The sequence below is a fragment of the Lygodium microphyllum genome, chromosome 15 (genome assembly GCF_053477565.2).
Source record: "Lygodium microphyllum isolate KBCC chromosome 15, Lygodium_microphyllum_v1.1.10, whole genome shotgun sequence".
NCBI classification, from domain to species: Eukaryota; Viridiplantae; Streptophyta; class Polypodiopsida; order Schizaeales; family Lygodiaceae; genus Lygodium; species Lygodium microphyllum.
The window spans coordinates 142,815,577-142,840,281 of NC_141149.1; the positions used below are offsets into that span (position 1 = coordinate 142,815,577).

The 24,705-nt window shown below is 43.9% G+C and overlaps 1 protein-coding gene across 6 annotated transcripts in view; it reads left to right on the plus strand.

The window, feature by feature from the left end:
• Positions 1–24,705, plus strand: part of LOC148025161 (Holliday junction resolvase MOC1, chloroplastic-like) — a 154,977-nt gene that overhangs the window by 82,772 nt on the left and 47,500 nt on the right. The gene's annotated exons all lie outside the window — the stretch shown is intronic.

The following is a 24,705-nucleotide window of genomic DNA, read 5'->3' on the forward strand; positions in this document are numbered from 1 at the left end:
ATATAGCTAACACAACTTCTCTGTTTTAAAAGCACAATCTTGCATTGATGAAGAGTCGCAGGAGCTTTGAACTTTACAAACTCTGATCCATTATTTTCTTGGTTGGAAATCCTTTCAGATTTCGAGTAACTTGAGTCCATGCATTCAACACCTGACCATAATACATATTCCCTGCTACATACCCAGTTTCAGATGTAGAGACCCTTCACTTCCATTCTTTTCTACTAACAGGAAGCCTCACTCAACAACTAATATGCATCACTCTCAACAGGATGAAGAACAACCCTCTGCTGTCTTTCACTCATATCGATAGATCAAAACTGATATGCAAACTCTCTGCCCGACACAAGAGTAGAAGAAAACAAGACAAAAAGAAGACTCTTATTACCATCATCTGAAAAGTGAGAACTCGCATTAGCCCATTGACTTCAGCAGCCATGCCATCCTGCTCCACAGCCCCACTAACTTTAGCTTTATGGTCTCTTTCTTCTGACAATTTGTTCTTCTTCTTCTAAGCTTCAGATTTCTCCCTTCTTTAGCCTGCAAGATTCTTCTTCTCCTCTCTCTCTCTCTCTCTCTCTCTGTCTCTTTCTCTCTCTCTCTCTCATGCTGATTGTCTTGTGTCGAACACTTCTTCTCTCTTCTTTTTTTTCTTTTTTTTTTTAAAAAACTCCTTACGTTTTTACTTTTTTCCCCTATTTTTCCAAGTTGCCCCTTGCTTTCCCTTAGTTGTTAGATGGCAAATATGCCCCTTGCCACGAAAAATTCCACTCGGGCAAAATCGGAAGCGAGAATACATTTTCTTCTCTTCCTGCGTGACGCACATGTTTCAAAACTGAAATATCACAACCACGTGTCGAACATGCATGTAGCACTTGGGATTTTCATCTATAAACCCGACTCTCGCTTCAGGTAAGTGTTAGAAAGATTAAAAAATGATATTTGCATGTGTTACCCCACTTAACTTCATGCAGCATCATGTCCCCGGTCGCTCTTTTTTACTTACCAACGTCACTCTGCGACATTGCATTGCTTTGCCCTTGGGCATTTTGTACACTCTTACATTCATTTACAACATTCATTTACTTTAGACTTTCTTCTCATTGTGTTTTTCTCTGTGTTTGAGTTTCGAGTTTTTGTGTTTTGCGTGTTGTGTTTAGGGTTTGTGTTTTGCTTGTCTTTCTTTGAGTCTTTGTGTTTTAGTCTTGGTTGTACATGTTGTGTTTTCTCAGTGCAAACCCTAGCATATCTTCACATGGTATCAGAGCTGGTGTTCTTCTAAAGAGTATCTTGTGGTGATTGTGGAGCCTAGTCTTTGTGCGAGACTCACACGTGACTCGATTCTGACTCATGATGTCTTAAGCACCTTCTTCTTGGGATCTTATGATGCCCTATTAGGCTTCTCCATCATTGGAGGCTCTAAGAAGGCATTATGGTCTCAAGGAGGAGGTAGGCATACCTTTACCTTTATCATCATCTTCTTCTTGTTTTGGTCATCTTATAGATAAAGAGTTTGAGAAGTACTTGCGCATCACATACAGTTCGGTTTACACTTCAATGAGTGCTACTACTCTGTCTGGACCAATTTATGAGACTTGCTATCTCTTTGATCTTGGAGGGATTATGACATTCGGCACGTGTGGTGATCCATCTTCTTTATCTCTGCCAAGCCTTGTGTTAGGTTCTTATAAACCTTTTCAATCATATGAGCCAAAATCCTCTCTTGTTTCTTCTTTGGTTATGTAGGATCTAGATGATTTTTAGTATATTAACTTTAATAGATGAGGCTCTCGAAGCAGATGTCCTTCATCAGGTATATCTTTACCATATGTTTCATTTGAGCAAGTAAACCATACTTCTCACCTCTCTCCCATTCCACCACTATCTTTTTCACATTCTGGCCTACTCACATCCTCATTCCGAAATCTTGGATTACACTCCACTTCCTCTCAAAGCACACTAGGAGTTGGATGTTCCATATTTGCTCCTAGCATTTTTTCTTTCTCCATCTCCCACCATCTATCTATCCTCCAATCACTCTCCCTCTTGGTGCAACGTTAGGGGGAATGCCACCCTATAATATTGTACCTTCCATATACCCCTATTTTATAACATCCTTTCACTTTGGGATCGTTTTGATGGGCATTCCCCTTACTATCCCTAGACACTCACAAACCCCCTACATAACCTTTTAGATACAGGGATATCTATCCTCTGCTTATGAACTGTCGTCCCACATCCCTTGGGTCGCTTTTTTACAAGGATTTCCATTCTTTGCTCCATGTGTCTCTATCTTTCCACCATGGGCTCCTCAGGTGGTTACCATGTCCATACCCAGTATACCCATTCCCACATTTGGATCCGCTATGCACACTTCTCGTATGTATGGTGGACACTTTGGGATTCCTTTCAAAGTGTACTCTACTCTACCTTCCTATCCATCCTATCCACCTTGCCTCCATTACACACCTCCATCTCCTAGCACTACCATTCGTATTGCAATAGCAAAAATGCCTTTACGGATAAGACTCATTTTAAGAGGTCGAATTTCACCACTTGGTCGAATTTCATGCGACAAGTGCTTGAATCTTAGGGACTTTGGAACCTCATTGTTGGTATCGAGCCAATACCAAACCCTCAATTAGCTCACCCTGATTACATCTGTCAATGAAGAGCATGCAATGCCACCACCAATGTTGAGTTAATCCAGGGGTTGCTTCGTGAGTTTCACTCTCAATTATAACATTTTTTCTTTGCATTTGAGTGTTGGAGTCACCTCATTGTCTGCTATGTGGCAGAGATCGCAATTAACATATCAATCTCGATTTTGAGCTTCAAGAGTTTTCCATTAAGGAAGGGAATGATCTGAATGTTAAGTTGGTCGAGTATCAGCGTTTACTGGCCAAGTTTACCACTACTGGCTCGCGAAGTTGGATGACGATCAGGTCACGTTTTTCTTGAATAAGTTGCCCTATAAATATTTCCATTTTATCCAACATATTATCTCACTACCTAGATTGCCAACCTTCTATGAGTTTGAGTGCCGGTTCTTGTGTTACGCGAGGTTGCATGATCAAGTCCACAAGAAGTCCTCCACACACATCTATTCAGAGGATCGGGGGTTGGTTGTCTCTTCTTTGGGAGGAAAAACCAGTAGTGGCAAGATGCAAAGGCAAGACAAAACAAGGGTGACACCACTTCCTCTGACGGAACCAAAGAAACATGACCCCTTTGGCAACAAATTCCTAAGAAAAATAGGTTTTGCACACACTACTAGAGGTCAGGCCATGTGGGCGAGGAGTGTCGTACTGAGGCCCAAGGTCCTCCACCTAGAAAACCACAATAGATTGTTGCTACTGTCTCCACTCTAGTTGGCCAGTCTAATGGGGCTACGCCTCTTGCTTCTGCACTATCTGCTTCATCTGTCCTAGTGGCTACTGAATATGTGGTACGCAGACAACCTCAACAGACTATCTCCTTCACTACTTTTGTAGGATTGACTGATTGGGCTGCTAGTGGCTTACCTATTGCACTTTATGCATCCCTTCCTCGGGCATCCACTACACCTTCTAGGATCACTTCCCCACCTTGCCGTACGCGATGGTGGCCAAACACTTAGCCTTTTCCTTTTAGACTTTTGCAGCATTCTTACATACTCATTGCATTGCACTTAACTTTGCTTTCTTTTATTCTCAGATTTGTTTTTTGGAGCATTTTATTGCTTACCTTTGTGCTTGTAGATTTTTTTATCTCTTTTGCAAGGTTTTGCATTTCAATGTAGGGCTAATATATAGGCTTGTACAAGTCCTTCTTGAATTGGAGAAAGGAGGTACTCATCGTTTCTTTCATTGTTCCATCTATTTGGAGTTTTGCTCTTCTACTAGCACAGAGGCTTTGCCTCTCATAGCCGATCATGTAACATCTTTCTTGGTGCTATCTGTTAGAGAGATCACAGCCAGGCAGGAGGTTTCAGCCTGGTGCAGTCGGACTGCATGCAGTCGGACTGCACAGTCGGACTGCCACGTAGCAGTCCGACCCACTGCAGGCAGTCGGTGCAGCCGCGACTGGGCATTTCTGGCGCCCTATTTCCAGGCAGTTGTCGGCTATAAATACCCGACATTCTCAGCAGTCTGACACACTTCTCTGCTCGCAGATTACAGACCGGTGACACGCGCAGATTCCGTCTCTGTTCGCATATTTCAGACAGGAGATAGTGCAGACTGCAGCAGACTTCGAGGTGAACAGCAGGTTGCATTGTCGAGGTGGAGACACGCAGTCCAGCGCACTGCGCCTGTGTATATATCTGCATATCTTTGTATTCAGCACTCTTTATACAGCAGATCTTCATCTTCCACTGTCTCTTTTTCTCTCTTCTCTCTCTGCGTTCTCTCTCTCTCAGTCCTATGCTTCCGCACCGCTGCACTCTGACATGGTATCAGAGCAGTGTTTGAGGGCTGACTGAGCGCAGAATCAACCTGAAGAGGAGTTTCCATCGCGACACAAATTTGCGTTTTTTGCATTTAAGGGCAGACAGGAGGGCTGCGCCTTGGAACAAGGCTGAAACAAGTGTGGGCGCGCAGGAAAGGAGTCCAGGTGGTGGATTTGCTGCTGTTTACTGTTGTTTTGACGCGGAGGAAGTTTGAGTTTTCAGCCTACAAGTGCAAGTTTTGCTTTTTCATCGCCTCCGACGGGTGAAGAAGGTTCAGGACACGGAAGAGCCTTAGCATGCTGAGTTTTCCGAGTCAGAGGGGGCTGCTTTTGCGTTTGTCAAGGCATTACAGGTGAAGATGTCTACAGATATTGACTTGGAGTTCCAGTCGATTATGGACCGGAAGGTGCCTGTCTTACCAGCTCTTCCTGCTGATCAGAAGCTCGACGGCGACAACTACCGCATTTGGCGCGTCATGATGTTGGCCATCCTTGAGTCATATGATTTGGCGGAGCTGGTACAGGAGGAGATCGACTGGCCCTCGGTAAGAGATGAGTCCAAACTCTCTTCTGATGCTCGTGCGGAGTTGGCCAAGGCTCAGTCTCATTGGGACAAACTGAATGCCAGGATTCGTTCCTTTCTCTTTCTATCATGTACTACAGCCATGATCGCTCACATCGAGCACTTGACGGTGGCTCGGGAGATATGGCTGGAGCTTGATCAGATGTACAATCGGATGACCCTTATGAAGCGGGTTTCTTTGGAGGTACAGATGCGGACCTTGTCCGTAAATAAGTCTTCTTCGCTGCGGGAGCACATTAATAAGCTAAGGCAGCTTCAGATGCAGGTTCAGAATGCGGGGAAGCCGATTTCCTCCGAAGACATGGTGATTACACTTTTGTCCCAGTTGCCGCCACGATTCGGTACATTTTACTCTGCCCTTATTGCTTCGGGGTGAGAGTCTACTCTTCGGTGGGAAGAGTTGGTTCCTATGGTCTTGGACCAAGAGGAACAGTTAAAGGGACAGAATGCTTCCAAGTCGGAGGCGCTGACAGGTCAAGCCTCTCAGAAGAAGGGGAAGGACCAAAAGAAGAAGAAGGGGGATAACAAGTCCAAGAAGGACAAGGAGAAGGACAAGGACAAAGACTCCACATGCCATATTTGTGGAAAGACTGGCCATTGGAAGAAGGATTGCCCTGACAAAGACAAGAAGGACACCAAGGATTCTGGAGCGGTGGCTGCACCCTCATCAGCTGCATTTCTTCATTTGGCTGTCATTGAGGACGCTTCACTGAATGCTCCTGATGCTGCGATGACGGCTCCCCAGCCTCAAGAGTGGATCGTTGATAGTGGTGCCTCACGGCACATGACTCTCATCAGATGGTGTTGCCCAGTTGCGACCCTCGCGTGGGCAGATTCTCATTGGAGACAGCTCTTCAGTATCTATTGCAGGTCGGGGTAAGATGCAGCTTATTCCCGATAGACGAGGTGGTACCCATACCTCAAAGGTTTTGCATGTACCAGGCTTAGGGTACCATCTCCTTTCAGTTCATAAGATTTGCTTCCTTGGCCTTTTGGTGTAGTTTGACAGTACTATGGTGCGCGTCCTTGATCGTGGATCGAGGAAGGTTCTATCATTCGGATATGAGGAGAACGGCATTTACAAACTGAAGTCTTCCACCGCCCTCTCTACTCTTCTTCTTACCTCTCAGTCACAGTCAGGGTTATGGCATGCTCGGTTTGGTCACCTGAACTATGATTAACTTCGGAGGGCATCACGTGGATAGCTTGTTGGGTTGCCGGATATAGTGGTGAGCCAGCAGCCATGTGTCTCCTGCATTCGGGGGAAGCAGCATAGGGATGCCATTCCCCACACAGCTTCGCGGTGGTCTACTTCACCGTTGGAGCTTGTATCTATGGATCTATGTGGCCCTATGAGGAATGAGTCCTTGTGTGGGAGCTCATACTTCATGCTGATCGTGGATGACTACAGCAGGATGACATGGGCCTATTTTTTGGCATTAAAGTCAGAAGCTTTCTCACACTTCAAGGATTGGCTTCTCTTTGAGGAGAACCGATCGGGCCGGAAGTTGAAGACCTTGCGATCCGACAAGGGAGGTGAATTTGTTTCTAATGAGTTTGCTTGGTTTTGTGCAGATAGAGGAATTCACCAGGAGTTTGCCAATACCAACACTCCTCAAGAAAATGGCATTCTTGAACGGAAGAACCGCAGTGTGATCGAGATGGCGCGCACCATGATGGAGCACCGATAGACCCCTCAGGTTCTGTGGGCCGAGGCTGTGGCTACTACAGTCCACATCCTTAATCGATCCCCTACTTCGGCCGTGGAAGGGATGACCCCGTTTGAGGCTTATTTTGGGACGAAGCCAGAGGTTTCTTACTTTCGGGTCTTTGGGTGTGATGCCTATGTTCACATTCCCAAGGCTCACCGTGATAAATTTGAAGCAGCTTCCCGAAAACAGGTATTTGTTGGCTACAGCTCCCAGTCCCAAGGCTACCGACTGTATGATTTCGTCAAGCGGGATGTGTACACTAGCCGCGATGTGCGATTTGTGGAGGTTCCGGCTACTTCAACGGGCGAGGAGCATCCCGTTCTTGGAGATCCAGGGGAGAGTTGGGCTCCTTCTACAGTTCCACTGGAGCCCGTGCCTTTTGATTATGATTCTGTTTCTGACACAGAGTCTACGGTTCCACCGGACACCTCTGAGGAGTTACCACCGGTGGATATTCCAGAGTCTTCTGTTGATGGAGAACGACGAGGGAAGGTTCGGCCTCCTCCTCGCTGGGCCCGTGACACACTCCGTGATTCAGGGATCGAGGGGGTTCCTGAGGAGTGGGGACCGCAGGATGGTCCGCGGCGGTCACGGCGGCACCAGGCACATTCTTCGGAGCTTGTTTGCTCCAACTATTGTTTGATGACCCGTGTTATGCAGGATCGAGAGCCCACCTCCGTGAAGGAGGCTTTACAGTCCGCACCATGGAAGAAAGCTATGGAAGCCGAGTTGGAGGCTATTGAGAGGAATGGCACTTGGTCACTCGTGCCCCGCCCCCCGAATAAGAAGGTGATTGGAGTCAAGTGGGTCTTCAAGACCAAATACCTTAGCGACGGTTCTTTGGATAAGCACAAGGCTCGCCTTGTTGCTAAAGGTTTTGCACAGCGCCCAGGGATTGACTGTCATGATACTTTTGCCCCCACAGCTCATATGGCGACCATTAGAGCTGTTCTTGCTTTGGCTGGCCATAGGAGATGGCCTGTTTATCAATTGGATGTAAAGTCGGCCTTTCTCAATGGTGATTTGAAGGAGGAGATCTATGTTGAGCAACCTCCTGGCTTTGGATCTTGAGATGGGAAAGTCTACAGGTTGAAGAAGGCCTTGTATGGCCTCAAGCAGGCTCCGCGTGCATGGAACGAGAAGATTGATTCGTTCCTCCAATCTCAGTTGGGATATCGGCATTCCAAGGCCGATCGGCAGCTTTATGTTCACACTTCCGAGGATGATTGTGTGCTTTTTGTCTTATATGTTGATGATTTGATTGTCACAGGTGATGATGCACAGCAGGTCCAAGAGACGAAGTCAGCTTTACATCGGACGTTCGAGATGACGGACTTGGGTCTACTCCATTTCTTTTTAGGCCATGAGATTTATCAGTCTCAGAGGGGGATCTTTATCTCTCAACAGAGATATGTACAGGAGCTCTTGGTGTCTTTTGAGATGGAGGATTGTCGGGCCCTATCTACTCCTATGGATCCGAACTGGAAGGCCACTTCCCATTCAGCTTCTCCTTTGGCGGATGCATCCCGCTATCGTCAGTTGATTGGGTCCTTGATTTTGCTTCTCAACACTAGGGTTGATCTATGTTTTGCTGTTGGGCTCTTGGTAGGGTTCATGAGTGAACCTAAGACGGTGCATTGGCAGGTTGCTCAGAGGATACTTCGGTATTTGAGGGGGACGTCTGATTTAGGGATTCATTACCCCGCAGGCACAGATGGTTCAGATCTTGTACTTGCGGGTTGGAGCGACTTGGATTGGGCCGGTGATGTGGACCACAGGCGGTCTACTACAGGTTACTGTTTTACCTTGGGTGCAAGTGTTATTTCATGGAGTAGCAAAAAGCAGCCCACGGTAGCCCTTTCGTCTACTGAGGCGGAGTATCGGGCCGCGTCTTCCACCACATGTGAGGCTGTGTGGCTTCGGAGATTATTGGAGGAGCTTGGGTGCCCCCAGACTCGTCCTACTTTGCTGCGATGTGACAATGAGAGTTGCATTGCCTTGGCAAGACAGCTCACTTGTTGATACCAAGGCGGCTGCCTATGAGGGGAACCTTGGTGGCCAAAATCTCAAAGCAGAAAATGGCCATCCTATGCATAGTAATGACATGCCTATCAGTGAAAAGGTTCCAAGCCATGTAAGTCCCATTAGGGCTTGCAACACTTCCACGAAAGGTAGTTGTGATGGCAATAGGATCGCACCAATGGGCCTATGAGTGTTGATAAGCATTCTGTGTGTGGTTCTAATTTTGTTGCTACTAAGGCTCTTGAGAGACCTTTGGTGTCGGAATCATGCTTCCGGGTGGATGTTGTTCCCTTCAGTGAAAGCATGGTTCTTATGGAAAACAATTTGCAATATGGACGTAAACAAGTAAAGACATCTTTTGTAAAGAGGATGCAAAATGCTAAAAGTCCACCTGTGCTTCACAAAGGTCATAAGGATGTGAGACCATTTGGCCATAGGGATAAGTTTGCAAATCCTGTTTTTTATGCCCGGACGAAGCACATAGAGATCCAGTACCACTTCATCCTAGAGAAGCTTCTGGATGAGACCATCACTGTGGAGTACTGCAAGACGGAGGACAATCTTGCGGATTTGTTTACGAAGGCCCTTCCCCAGGCTCTACTTCGGAGACATTCCAGATCCCTCCGGCTTCTGCCCTGCCCAGGCTCTGAGAGGCGGTGTTAGAGAGATCACAGCCAGGCAGGAGGTTTCAGCCTGGTGCAGTTGGACTGCATGCAGTCGGACTGCACAGTCGGACTGCCACGTGGCAGTCCGACCCACTGCAGGCAGTCGGCTGCATTGGGCATTTCTGGCGCCCTATTTCCAGGCAGTTGTCGGCTATAAATACTCAGCAGTCTGACACACTTCTCTGCTCGCAGATTACAGACCGGTGACACACGCAGATTCCGTCTCTGTTCGCAGATTTCAGACAGGAGACAATGCAGACTGCAGCGGACTTCGAGGTGAACAGCAGGTTGCATCGTCGAGGTGGAGACACGCAGTCCAGCGCACTGCGCCCGTGTATATATCTGCATATCTTTGTATTCAGCACTCTTTATACAGCAGATCTTCATCTTCCACTGTCTCTTTCTCTCTCTGCGTTCTCTCTCTCTCAGTCCTACGCTTCCGCACCGCTGCACTCTGACACTATCATGGTGGTGTCTTCTATCCTTGCTCTTCCAACAGGGATGTTTTATCATCTTCATCCAAATGGTTCTCGGCACCACACGAAGACCAACATCCTTAGGCTTCTTTTCCTCCTTCGACATCAACATCCCTATTGAGAGAGCGTTTCTATCCTTCTTGGTATTCTATAGGTTTCGGTACTTGTCTTTGACATCGGCCTTTCCCCGTATTGTACCTTTTTATATGCATTGCATGATTTCATAATCTTTGTACCAGGGTGTTGGGGCAAGTGAACAATTTTCCCACAAAGGACATTGTCCAAGTAGCACCTACTGTTTGAGCATTCTTCAACATGTAGCGTACTATCCCATTATGCAGAGCACCACTAGACGGATCCTAAGCTGTTTCCATTGGTGGATCACACCGTCATCCTTCTTCTCATGATACTTCATCACCTTTTCCTTGTCATTACCATTCTTGAGTAGTTGGGTAAGCTTGTACTATTTTGTGACATGTTGGGTGTACCATCCCAACTCTCGTCTTCTAGGTCATTGTTACTTAATCTGTCGCCACCCCTAAAATTTAATTTTCAAAAAAGAAAAAAGAAAAAAAGCTCAATGTGGTTCCATCCGCCTTTGTAGGGCCTGGTAGGCCATTGGGTAGTCGACGAGCACCCATTGTTCGATGCGCTGGTCTCTTTGGGATGACTACTTGGACTTCCTTGGTAAGATAACAATCGGCTTTGCAGTCTTGGTAGGCCATTGGGTAGCTGAAGTGTACCCTTTGTCTAATGCCCTGGCTGCTTTGGGGGGTCGCCTTGGGGTGCATATTGTTAGCCTTCTCTTTTAGGCTCAGTTTTGGGCGTGAGAGGGGTGTTGAGCTAAAACAAGCTTTACAGCCGATTAGCATTTTTAAGTAGCCCTAAAACACTCTTAATTAATGAAAAATTCAAATTTGGTGCACGGTTCAAGAGGGTTTAAGTGGTCCCCCAAAACGCCAATTTTTTGGGACACGCTTCAACATCTATAAATAGACAAGTTGCATACCATTCACTCTCATCCTTTGGTGCAAGTTTCTCACTCTTGTATGCATATTTTAATCATTAGCCACCTACCATCTGTTGTCCAGTCATAATGACTATAGTCCATCACTATCCAGCCCTAGGAGGCTTGTTTTCAGCCATCACTTTGTTGTTTGTAGGTCTCCATCTACCGTGTCATCATAGCACTGAATTAGCCAGTGTTTTTAGCATAAATGGTGCTAGGTGATAAGCTGTTGCTATCTCTCCCATTGGGCGACCTTTGCAATACCTACGCTTTTGTTGTCTAGTAGGCTGTCTACATCAACAAATAGGCACACAATATTAGCGTGATGAGCAGCAGGTGGCTACAATCTTTAGTAGGCGCAATCTCCACGTTGGGTGCATAGGTAATAGATGATGATATCATGATGTTGATGAAGATTATGATGGTGGTGGTGCTGCTGATGATGACCCAGATGATGCTTGTTGTGCTGCTGAAAATGACGATGACGCGATGACGAAGTTGCAGGGCAGCATGCACACAGTAGGGCAGTGGCTTGTAGCAAGGTGGCGTGGGCGGCGGGGTAGTGTGATGCAAAGGACAGCCATGACAAGGCACGACATTTTGCTGCTGATGATATGATGGGTGGATGCTGTTGCTGCTCCAGATGAAGATGAAGATGATGATGTAGATGGTACTGCTGCAATGGTTGAAGATGATGATGATGATCATAGCAGCTCGAACAAGGTACGCAGTAGATCAGTGTGCGGCACTAGGCGATGATCTCTTGAACAGGGTGCTTTTTCTTTTGATGATGATAATGATGAATAGGGGCAGCCCTTAAAAAGCACGTGCATGCTTTTTTGTTCCTCTCTTTAAAAAAGAAAGAAAAAAACTCTCTTGACAGCAGAGGCCTGCTTATTTCCCAAGGAAAAAGGCAAAATAATATGGAGAAAGCTCTCTCCCTCTCTCTATCTCCCTTTCTCTTTCTAGGTCTCCAATGTATCTTTTTTGACAATTCTCTCTTCTATTTTACCTTTTTGAAGTATGTTAATATTTTCCATAAATATGTTTACTACTCATCTATCTCATTTGTATTTATTCCAATAGTACGAATAACATTTTTGAATCATGGGACATAAGACTACGACATATCTACTTCACATGTTTTGGACTTAGCACGTGAATACTATATCCTATTCCATTGTTTGATAGACATGAGGGACTTCATCATCTAAGTGTCCTTGGTCCGGATACCCAAACCAAAATGTCACGCTCTACGAGCTTGATGTTAGGACCATTGGACATGCTCTTATCATTTCAAGAGTTTCGACACACACGAAATCCATGACTAGCTCTCACCTAGTTGACTCACACAACGGATACATACCAAGGATGGGAGAACCCACTTACCTTTACTTACCTCGTTGTAGTCTACGTATTGGCTTACTTTGTTCCTGATTCAAGTGCATGCTCCTTCACCTTTGATCTCGCTTTCTCATTACCGCAATGGAGAGGAGACACCCACAATGAGCTCAAGGAGATAAACAGAAGAAAAAGGCTTCTCGTTCTATGCACGTTACTCTCTCGCACTCTCTACTTACACGCTCTTACTCGAGAGGGCATTCACCATTTGTCCCAATGTGCGTGAGCCTTTGCCAACTCCAACTTATCATTGGAAGAGAGTTTGGGCTCATCTCACGAAGAGGGATGATGAATAGCCTGTGTAACAAGCTTTGCAAAATCATAGGACTGGAAAATGGCAAGCATCATAATCCGCCAGATGCGGTAGTTCTCTCCATCGAGCTTTTGATCTGATGGAAGAGCCAATAACACGGGAACCTTTCATTCCATGATCACCCGAAACTCTATTTGGGCTTCAAAAGACATCTTTACCTACAATGCTTACACAAAACACAAAAAGCAGCCCCGTCTGAGTGTGTGAAACTTGCTAGGGCTCTTCGCTGCTCGTTCCGCTCCTTCTTCACCTGCCGGAGGCAATGAAAAGTAAAATTTGCACCTGAAGGCCTAAAATGCAACCTTCTTCCTTCTCTAACATAAAAAATCAGCAGCAACTTCAGCAAATCTGCTGCTTTCTTGCACGCCTAGGCTCGCCTCAACCTTTTTCTGATGCGCAGCCCTCCAACTCGCCCTTGAACATTGACTGAAATCTCCTCTTTAGGTAGGTCCAATCTTTTAATGTTCTGATACCATGCCAGAGTGAAGCAGCGCAGAAGCGAATGATCTAGACAAAGAGTGAACAGAGAGATAAGAGAGAGAGAGAAAGAGACAGTGAAACACAAAAAATTTGCAGTGAAGAATGCTATATAAGGATGCAGATATATACATGGGTGCAGAGAGAATGTCTACGTATGTCTCAACCTCGAAGATCACACTCTCCGTGAATGCCAAGGGCAGTCTCTACAGTCTGTAGCTTGAAAATTAAGAGCACAACTCAACAGGAGTGTAGAAATTGGGGCCAATAAAAGGCCACTAATAATGCATCAAATAATGCAAGTCGGCTGCATTAAATGTAGCAAATTGGACAAAATTGTCTGACCAACTGTAGTTCGTCGATCTGCCTTGCCATCGGTCCTGCTGACGTTAGCTCTTGAGCTCTTGCTATGTGGATTGCCGAATGCATTTGCTGGAAATTGCACTTGTCTGTCCATGGAATGCTAATCTCTAACAATTCATGCATACAATGTATGGAAAAATGTATCTTGGTGTGGTTGGCAATATACAAATTTCCATGCAGAGTCACATTGCAATGGTCCAAAGTATGCAAATAAGAATGTTACCTAATGCATTTGATGCTCCTAGCATGTCAGCTACACATGAGAGGCTAGTCCAGTGGATGCAATGTTGCATATTAGTTAAGTTGGAATTGCAACAATGTGAAAGTATAAAGCATTGCAATGCTCAAGACTCAATCAAGAGGGTAAAAGGCTTAAAACGTAGTGGAGGTTTTGAGGCAAGTATAGTTAGAGGTAAAGTTTCCATGTGCTTCTTGGTGAAGTTTCAGCATTGTTTTACCTATGAAAGAATGCAACTGATGGAGGAGGACGACCTGGTAGATTATCCTCAGTGATGCACTTTACTTGAATGTGTTTCAGTTAGAGCCGAGCTCTTTGAGGTTCAACATGGCATAGAAGGTTCAAAGTATTGTCTGATGCTCAAGGGGAAGGTTGCATCTCCACTCTCCTAGTGATGGATAGCTTGGTTATTTAGTGGATCTTGAATGTACTTGGCTTACATTCAAGGTACTATGCGTTGGCAATATTTCTACCATTGGGATCACTATTGAGTGTACTAGTTGCTGTGAGTTGGTATGTAGATATGTATGGTTTGCACCTAGGCTCTGAAACTATACATTTGCAAGGTTGCCAGTATGTATGGAATACATGGAATGTGCATTTGGATGTGATGCAAGAGAAGTATAATTGCATAAGTTACATTCGATTTGCAGTTGATGTACTCTTTACATGACTATCATGTGGTACTTCTTTTCTATGAGGTGTTGCTGATGCTTAGTTTATGTACTATAATGTCTAAGTGGTCAGAATAGGATTGGGTTTTGGCATGTGGATGTATCCCTTGTAGTTCTGATAGTGGTTATGATTCATATGTGTGGATTGTGATTGGTTTAGGTGATTGAAATTTCACATGCAAAGAGCGTAAGTATGGTTAAGCAATACATGTTGTTTGACTATGATGCTAGTATATATTTCTAGTAGTGGCAACGGATACTTTGGCACATTGCAGTGCCATCAAGAACGATTGCAAGAATTTCAAGGGGGTCATTCATCATGAGGACGTGAAACTTTATTGCTTTGCTTAGCATTTGACTAAAAGTTAATCAAATGTACTAATGTGACTTGCACATGTGAGGTGTAAGTTAATTATTTCACAACATGAGACCCACAATCCCTAAATATCAATTGATGCTAAAGGCAGAAGTTGTAATAAGTTATGTTAGACAAGTACTAGATGGTACTCATTGTCAAATTTGGACCTAGACCAATTTATTGGCTACTAATGTCAGTGGTAGTGACATTAGAAACTAGTCATTAATTAATTAATTAATGCTAGTCTAAGGGTCAATAAATACGTTGGGATACTTGAAAGACAATTGGTCTAGCCAATTTAATTATTGGATGGTGGATTGTTTTTTTGGATACAAATAATTATTAAATTAATTTTCAGAATTAATCTTTTGAAAATTATTTTAATAAGCTGAATAATAATGAAAAATGGGATTAGAAGGTTGCCACTGGGCAAAAATTGTCCATGTAGGTGGGAAAAACTTTTGGAGGGGGCTGGGGGAAGTCTATTCCAGCCATTGTGAGAGAGGAGGAGGTTGTTAAAGAGCAAGGAGATGTTGCTGATGGATTTGCAATCACCAAGGACCATTCTTATAGAACATGACAACACTTCGGAACTCTCCAAGAGTAAGGGACAATAGCCCAAGGTCCTTATGGTACAAGTGACAGCATACAAAAGGAGGAAACAACAGTCTTCCTGGTGGTCCTAAGCTATAGATGACAGCTTCCATGGCTGTTTGAGTAGGGCACCAACAAATTTTTAGCATTTCTCACATGATGAAACTTTGAAATTTCTTTGTCTATAGTATTCTCTCTCATCCCCTAGCCATCTCTCAAGTAATCTCAGTTGATTTCAACCATTTGAGTCATTAGAGGTGGAGACATTGGAAAATCTTCACTGTAAACCTTAATTTACAGTAGAAATTAGGGTTTGACAACCACTTGGGGATATGTGCTCACAATTGAGGGCCTAGGACTTGAATTCCAACCATTGAAATTGAGAAATTTCAGGGAGATTCAAGAGGCCAGCCAGTCAATATCAAATTTAGGGCTGAATTTTTCTTTCAAGGAGCAAGGTGAAGGCCCATCCTTGACAGCAAAGCAAGGGGCAAATTGGTTTGAGGGCTTGTTTGTCATTTATGACAGCAAGAGACAATTGGAGAGTGAAGGAGATTTAGGATGTAGTTTGGGGGCCAACAAGTTGTCCAATGTTCAAGATTAAGTGGTAATATCTGTATATTCAATTTATGTGAATTTTAAGCTTGCTATAATTAGTGTTAAATTAGGTCATTACCACCTCAAAGTGCAACATTTGACTAGCAACAACAAATGATCCCATGTAGACTTTCCATGACTGACTCTCAAAAGTAATTGAGTATTCCAAGTCATCTAGCTGACTTCAAGCTCTTAGTAAGCTTGGATACATGGCATATATTCCGAAGAGGATAGGTAGATTCATTTTGAAAAGCAAACTGCACATCACTTGCACTAGCCATGTATACAAAAAAATGTCCGATAAAATTCAATGTTTTGTATAATCATTAAAAAATACATAGAAAATTAAGGGATAGCCTGGTAAATATTACTTGTTTTAACGTGAGAGTCTTAGTTTTGACTTTTAAAAACCACAATTGTACATGAGTGTCAAATTTGATATTAGTCTTTGTGTGGTCATGAGAATCATGAAGAAGGATAAAGATGAAAACAAAGCACACTAGCTAGAAGAGATAGAGAGAAGAAGTTGTGGTGGTAGCATTAAGAGATGCTTGAAGATTTGCCTTGGGAGGGGGAGCCTCCATGTGCTAGTAGAAGAGCAAGTCTTCAAGGAAGATGGAACCACAAAGGAATGATGAGCAACCCATGTCTTTAGCCCAGAAAGGACCGATGCAAATCTGCATGTTAGTCTTGAATGAAATTACTAATATAGAAAATCTAGCATGTAAGTAGCACAAGAGATTAGTACTTGCATACTAGTGTTTCATAGTGAGATGCTTTGTTGCGAAAACAAAACAGAAGTAAAGAGAAAATAAAATAAATGATAGATTAAAGAAATATGTGAATGTGGGAATGCAATGGAAGATAAATAAAGGAAAGCCTAGAGCTAAAGTAGCCTAAGCATAGATTAGCTTATGGGCCCAACTCATTAGCCTAAGGAACTAAGAGTGCTAAGTAATGCTAGACAAGCCTAGAGTACCCGAAGGGACCTAGAAGATGCTAGCCTAAGGATATGGTCACCATTGCACACGTCCATTAGTAGGTCACTACCAATGAAACTCATGGCAAGGTGGGGAATTGGCCCTAGGTAGGGGTGTACCTAGAGATCTCGGAATAGTAGCTAGAAGTGCTTATGGTGAGAAATCTAATGTAGTGGGGTTAGGAGACCACTCACCCAAACCTTTAGGGGTCTTGTAATGTGTGGGTGAAGGGGGGCTGTCCATATGCCACATGTCCAGCAATTCACCACTGAGGTGGTTGGGAGCCAAATGGAGCAAGAGTAGTAGGTGCAGTAGCTAGAGGAGTATCCCCCTTTCGAGTGTCTAAGGGAAGTACACCCGTGAGGCAATCATTGCCTGCTATGGATTCTTAGTTGGAAGACCTTGGGCCTTAGTATGCCACTTCTCATCTACATAGCTTGAGCTCACTAGTAGTGTATGCAAATCTATTCTTTTAGGAAGTTGCTGCCAAATGAGTTTAGTTTCTTTGGTTTCTTTGGTTCCATATGAGGAAGGGGTGCCACCCTTGTTTTGGTTTGCTTTCCCGACTTTAGAGTTCTTGCCACCTTTAGATTTTTCTTCAGATTTGACTTCGGTGAGTCAATAGTGGGGAAATCGGTGAGTAACGGCCAATACTCAGCCAACTTGACTTTTAGATCATAACCTTAATAGAAAACTCTTGCAACTCATAATTGAGATTGATATGTTGGGTACAAACTTGTGTGCATAGTGGTTAGCAAGATAAATCCAATGATCAAGTGCTAGGGGAAAGTGCTGTGATTGTGAGTGAAACTCAAGAAGTAACCCCTACATTAATTGGACATCTGTTGTAGCATTGGGAGCTCTCCATTGATGGATATGATCAGGTTGGGCTAGGTGAGGGTTCAGTATGTGCTCTAAACCAACTACTAGGTCCCAAAGACCTTGAGACTCAAGCACTTGTTGCATAAGGTTAGACCAACTTGTGAAATTCAACCCATTAAGGTGAGTTTTATTCGTTAAGGAATTCTTGGCTTTAGTACCGAGAAAAGAGTAGGGTGGAAAAAGGGAGTATACTTGGGGATTAACCCTAGAGTGCCCACCATGCACGTGGGATGTTTACACAATGGATCCATAGGTGGGTGTGGATTGACTAGGCATGGTCATGGTTGGAAATCCTAGCATCAGAGTGGCCCATGGAGTATATGATGGTGCAAAATAATCAGAGGTTGATATCCTTGTGTTTGAGAGGCCGATGTAATTGGTGATGCATGTCTGGGAGAGTGAAGAGGATACCCAACAGAGCCACCCTTGGAGAAACAAACGTGCTCACTTGCAAGTACGTATAAAGTATAGTATTGATGGGTGGTATCCTTGATAACGATGTACTAGGGTCCCGAGTAGTATTTTGTTGAGCTAAGAAATGCATTTCATGTTGATTAGCCTCTTACGTAGCCCCAAAACATGCTTATTTAATGAGAAATGCAAAATTGATGCGCAGTTCGAGAGAGTTTCTATTAAACCCTAATTTGGGAGGGTCCATCCACTTCTATAAATAGACATGCTTTAGTCTTGACCCTTCTATGGAGGTTTTTCTTGTTCATGTGAAGATCTTCGCTATCAGCCTTCTTGCATGTGGCTATCCAGCCTTTATGATTGCTGCGACCACTCGGTCTGCTACTCCAACCCTTGGTGATTGCCCTTCTAGCCGCCCCCTACTGCTTGGTACTTCCACTGCTGTGTTTGGCCCTAGACAGCCATTGCCATCCCGAGTTGACACCTCTTTTGTTGTATTTGGCAATTTCAGCCATCGCTAGCACGTGCATCTCCATTGCTGTTGCGAGGCATCCTACTGCTTTTGGTGATTTGCGTTTTGGTCTTCTACACCCTCCAACACACTCCGAGTAGTGGTTACATCACTTAGGATCCGTCTTTGATGGATGTCACCCTCCAATACTCACTACTCTGCCCTTGAGCATTCTGTACACTCTTACATTCATTATTGCATTCATTCATTCAGTTTAGAGTTCTGTACTTGTATAGAGGGTGCTGTGAAAGGCATATGAGGGCTAGCAAAACGAGCATGGAGACAATGGGGAGTCGAGGGATCATGTACAAACGAGCTAGGTGACCTTCAGTCATCGCGTGAACTAGCACAAAAATCTCTCCGTCTCTTGGAGGAAGGAACAGAGACGTGATCCTCTAAGTCAGCAAAGAATTGGTGATAAGACATCTTCGATATTTTGCAAGACACCCACAAGAAATCTGCATTTTGACAGTAGACAGCTCCAAAACAAGAGGAAATGTCTACAAGATCACAAGGAAGTCCATGTAGAGGGTCTGATTAGGGGGAGTTATATTGTCGCATGCACAAGGACTATGTGCATTTGTTGAGGAGAGCTGTCACCTGACCAAGGAACATTACGTTTGCAGCAAAAGATTGTCGCCCGATTGAGAAAGACTGTCGCCTCCAATAGGAGAGGAAGTGGGCAGCAAAATGGGTAATTGTCACAAGAAAAGCGAACGCCTCCAAGTAGATAGCTGCGTTTTTAGCAAAATGCTGATGTGGCAAGGCCGCCTAGCAATCTAGGGTGGTCTCCTCCACAAGAAGTCAGCTCTATATCACTCTTAGGCAATGATACCATGCTCTGGTACCATGTGAGAGTGCGCAATGGAAAAAGGAACACTAACATAGAGAAAGAGAGAGAGACAATCTGCAAGAAAAGAAGAAAACAAAGGTGCATTGAACAGGGAACAAATGCTGAATACAAGAAGAGGATTGATAAGTCCTTGCTCGTAGCCCACAACGTCAGTGAGGGCACCAGATCAGGCTGGTGATGACAGTAGCACCGGAGACAGAGAAAGATGACGGAGTTGGACTGTGCACCTACCGAGGAAGGAGGGAAGATGATAATATATATGACTGCCGAGTAGGAAATGGCTATAAATAGCCAAATATCCCAAAAATTGGCTGACCTGAAATATGGGGCCAAAAATATGGCCAACCAGCAGTAAAATGCTGGTCAATGCTAGTAAAAATGCAGAAATGCTCATAAAAATCCCGTCAGAAAAATCTCGGAAAGGGTGAACAATGTCTGGCCAGGTGAGACAGGCTAAGGAATGCAGAAACGGCTTGGAAAATGCACATAAAATCCTGATTGTAGGAGAAAATGCATTGAAATGCGATAGATTGAGTGCTCTAGAATGAGCTACCTCCTCCATCAAAACAAGTGATAGATAGGTCAGAGCTCCTAAAGTCCTTGTCTAACTTAGACCGAGGCTCACAGGTAGGAGATGACAAAGCGTGACAAACATGATTGCTAATAGTTCGGGTCTTCTATGAGGTATATCGGACATCCACAACTGTTTCTTGCAAGGTGTAGTTGATTTTCCCTGTGTTCGAGCAACTTGACACCAAAATGAGGAGTTTTTTGTGTGTTTGCAATTCTATTTGAAGAGTTATGGTGTAATGGTTTGACAGGTTTTGATGACTCAGATGAGAAGACCGTTCAGTCTTCTCTTTCGATAGGTCGTCCTTGTTGAGCTAAAACACACTTTACAGCTGATTATCATTTTTAAACAACCCCAAAACATGCTTAATTAATGAAAAACACAAATTTGGCGTGCAGTTTGAGAGAGTTTCAGCGGTTCCCCAAAACCCTAATTTATGGGGCAACCTTCAACATCTATAAATAGACAGGTTGCTCATCATTCAGCTATATCCTTTGGTGTAGAATTCTCACTCTAGCATGTAAATTTCAGCCATCAGCCACCTACCATCTACTGTCCAGCCATCACTGTAATTGTAGCCAGCCACCTACCATCTACTGTCGAGCCATCACTACAATTGTAGCCCATCACTATCCAGCCCTAGGCGGCCTGTTTACAGCCGTGGCCTTGCTATTTGGAGGTCTCGGTTTGTTGCGTTATCATAGCCCCTAATCAGCCTGTGCTTTCAGCATCTAGTGCCAGGTGACATGCAGTTGCAATCTCTCCCACTCGACGATTGCTGCAGTACCTACGTTTTCATTGTCCAACAAGCCCTCCACATTAGCAAACATCTCTCTTGTTGTTGCCTCACTTCCCTGACACTCGGGTGATTAACACTTCAACTTGTGATCACATCACTTGGGATCCGTCTTCAGTGGATGTCACTCTTCGACATTGCATTGCTCTGCCCTTGGGCATTCTGTACACTCTTACATTCATTTACATCATTCATTCACTTTAGAGTTTCTTCTCTCTGTGTTTATCTTTGTGTTTGAGTTTTGAATTTTTGTGTTTTGCGCTTTGCATTCAGGGTTTGAGTTTTGCTTGTTTTTGTTTGAGTCCTTGTGTTTCAATCTTGGTCGTACATGTTGTGTTTCCTTCGTGCAAACCCTAGCATATCTTCACATGGTATCAGAGCGAGTGCTTTTCTAAGGAGTATCTTGTGGTGATTGTGGAGGCTAATCTTTGTGCGAGACTCACATGCGATAGGATTTTGACTTATAATGTCTTAAGCACCTTCTTCTTCGAATCCTATGACGCCCTATCAAGCTTCTTCATCATTGGAGGCTTTAAGAAGACATTATGGTCTCGAGGAGGTGGTAGATAAATCTTTACCTTTACCATCTTTTTCTTCTTGTTCTAGTCATCTTACATATGAAGAGTCTGAGGATTACTTGCGCATCATGTATAGTTCTGTTTACACTCCAACAAGTGCTACTACTTTGTTTGGACCAATTGGTGAGACTAGCCATCTCTCCGATGACATTTAGTGCGTTGTGCAATCCATCTCCTTGATCTCAACCGGGCCTTGTGTCAAGTTCATACAATCATTTTGAGTCGTATGAGCCAAAATCCTCTCTTGTTTCTCCTTTTGGTGTGCGGGAGTCAGATGGTTTTCGGTATGTTAACTTTAATAGAGAAGGCTCTCGAAGCAAATACCCTTCATTATCTCTACCATTTGTTTCATTTGAGCAAGTAAACCACACTTCTCAACTCCCTCCCATCCCACCACTATCTTGTCCACATTCTAATCTACTTATATGCTCATTTCAAAATCTTGGATTATATTCCACTTCTGCTCAAAGCACACTAGGGGTTGGATCTTTCATCTCACTAACACTTTCTTATTCTCCATCCCACCATCTAGCTACCCTCCAATCACTCCACCTCTTGGTGCATCGTTAGGGAGAATGCCACCCTTTAAGATTGAACCTTCCATATATCCCCACTTTACCACATTCTTCCACTCTGGAATGGTTGTGATGGGCATGTTGAGCTCAGAGGTGGTGCGAGGATTGAGACACACAGTGCTTGCTACCAACAGAGAGACAGAGACAGAGTGCAGAGTTTAGAGTGAGAGTGAGCACGACTTGTGGGTACAATGACGAGTGTACCTCTTTAGGTTTATTAGATAGATATATATATGAAAGTACAAATGTGCTAAGGGTGTGTTCACACTTGAGCACATATAAAAGGCACAAGGGCCCTTTATTCCCAACAACCTTCCACCTAAAGGCAATGTGCCTTAAGAGGATAGAAGAATTAGCTAAGTCTAGGTATGTACAAAGCTGAAATACATATATCTATCCAACTCCCATCATCTGTCGGCAATGAGCAAACCACTCTGCTGGAAGACCCTTCGTGAGAAGATATGCAGGATTATCATGTGTATGCACTTTGACAAGCTCAATGCTCTTGCTGTCAAGTACATCTCTAATGAAGTGGTACTTCACTTGTATGTGCTTCGTCTTTGTATGAAAGACGAGATTTTGTGCTAGTATGATAGTACTCTAACTATCACAATGGAGAACATGTAACCTTGTAATGCTAAGCTCTCCCACCAAACGTGAAAGCCATAAAATCTCCTTGCATGTCTTAGTGGCAGTCACATACTATGGCTCTGTAGTAGACAATGCAACACACTTTTGTAGCTTGGAGATCCAAGAGACTGCTCCTCCTGTGAAGATAAACACATACCCAGAAGTGGACTTTCTGCAATCTGCATGACTAGCATAGTCTGGATTCGTAAAGCCAACAATAGATGCCTTCTGCTTTCCAAAGCAGATGCACAACTTCTTTGTGCCTTTGAGGTATCTCATAATACCTTTCACTGCTTCCCAATGCTTTTTTCCAGGGTACAACCAAGCCCAAAATGGTTCTTAATGTAGTCATTTTGACTACAGGAGAGAAGATCTCATCAAAGTCAATTCCATGTTCCTGCTTGTACCCCTTCGCAAGCTGTCCTGCTTGGTACTTTGGTGAGGAACCAGAAGTGACCTTCATCTTGTAAACCCATTCGCATGGAAGTGTTTTCTGCTCTTTAGGCAACTGCACCAAGTCCCAAGTCCCATTTTTCTCAAGAGATTCCATTTCTGACAACATGGCTTTATACCATTTCTTGCTATCCTGTCAATCCGTTGTTTCCTTGAAGCAAGATGGTTCACTAGTCTGTCAACTTGATATAATCAGCCACATTGTTTGCACCAGGAATGAATCTATCAGGTTGTCTAGTAGTCCTAGATGATCTCCTAACCCTATGATCATTGTTTTCTATTTGTTGAGCATTTTCAGCTTGCTGTCCTGGCATTTCAGCCTGCAAATCAGCATTAACAGCTTGCTGTCCTGGTTGTTCCTGCACATGTAGTGGCTCATTATCATGGGCAATAGCTGGCCGATCATTTCCAGCATTATTTTCTGCATTTACAGGTTCATTTACAGCAGGTATTTGCTGCTGTACAATGGGCACATTTTGCTGTCCAAAAGGTATTTGTTCTTGGAATATAACGCTATGGACCTCTTCAGTCTTTTCGGGTTGTTTATTCATGCAATCTTCCCGGAAGATAACATCATTGCTGCGTACTACTTTCCTTTTCTTGGGATCCCATAATCTGTATTCCATTTCACCCTCGTCACCATATCCTAGGAAAATGCATTTACATGACTTTGGCTCAAGTTTGTTGTGTTTTTCTTTACGAATGTGCACAAATATTTTGCAGCCAAACACTTTCAAGTGTGCATACGAAGGTGGCTTGCCCGACCATGCTTCTTGGGGAACTCCTCCCCTCCAAAGACCTGTTTGGTGATTGATTAATCAAGTGTATGGCTATCATAATAGCCTCTGCCCAAAAACCATGGGGTAATGCAGCATGAGACAGCATTGTACGGACCTTATTTTGTATGGTTCGATTCATATGCTCTGCAATGCCATTTTGGGGTGGATTATGAGGGGCAGTGAGCTCCCTTTTTATTCCTTTGCTGTTACAAAATGCCTGAAACGCCTTGGACACATATTCCCCACCATTGTCAGAGGAAAGACACTTAAGTGTCTTATCAGTTTGATTTTCAACCAATGCCAAGAATTTTTTAAACTTGTCAACTACTTTATCCTTGCTACGAATAGGGTAAACCCATACCTTTCATGTAGCATTATCGACAAAGGTGACAAAATATTTCTTTCTCCCTAAAGATAATCCTAGCATCTGATATACATCGGAATGTACTAACTCTAGAGGAGAAGATTTCAACGAAAGAGACTTCTTATGAGACGCTTATTCATGTTTACCATAAATACAATGATCACAATGCTCAAAATCAACATAACGAAGACAAGGCAAATAGCTTAAATGTGAAAGCACTTTTATTCCAGTTTGACTCATGTGTCCCAACCGGCCATGCCACAAAGAAACACTTTGCTGCTCGGTCACGGCAACAACATAATTACTCACACTAGATACATGGAAAGGATACAAGGTATGACTTTTACAATCTCTGGCAACTACTCTAGATCCCTTATAGATCTTCCATTTTCCATCACCAAAAGTGGTATGA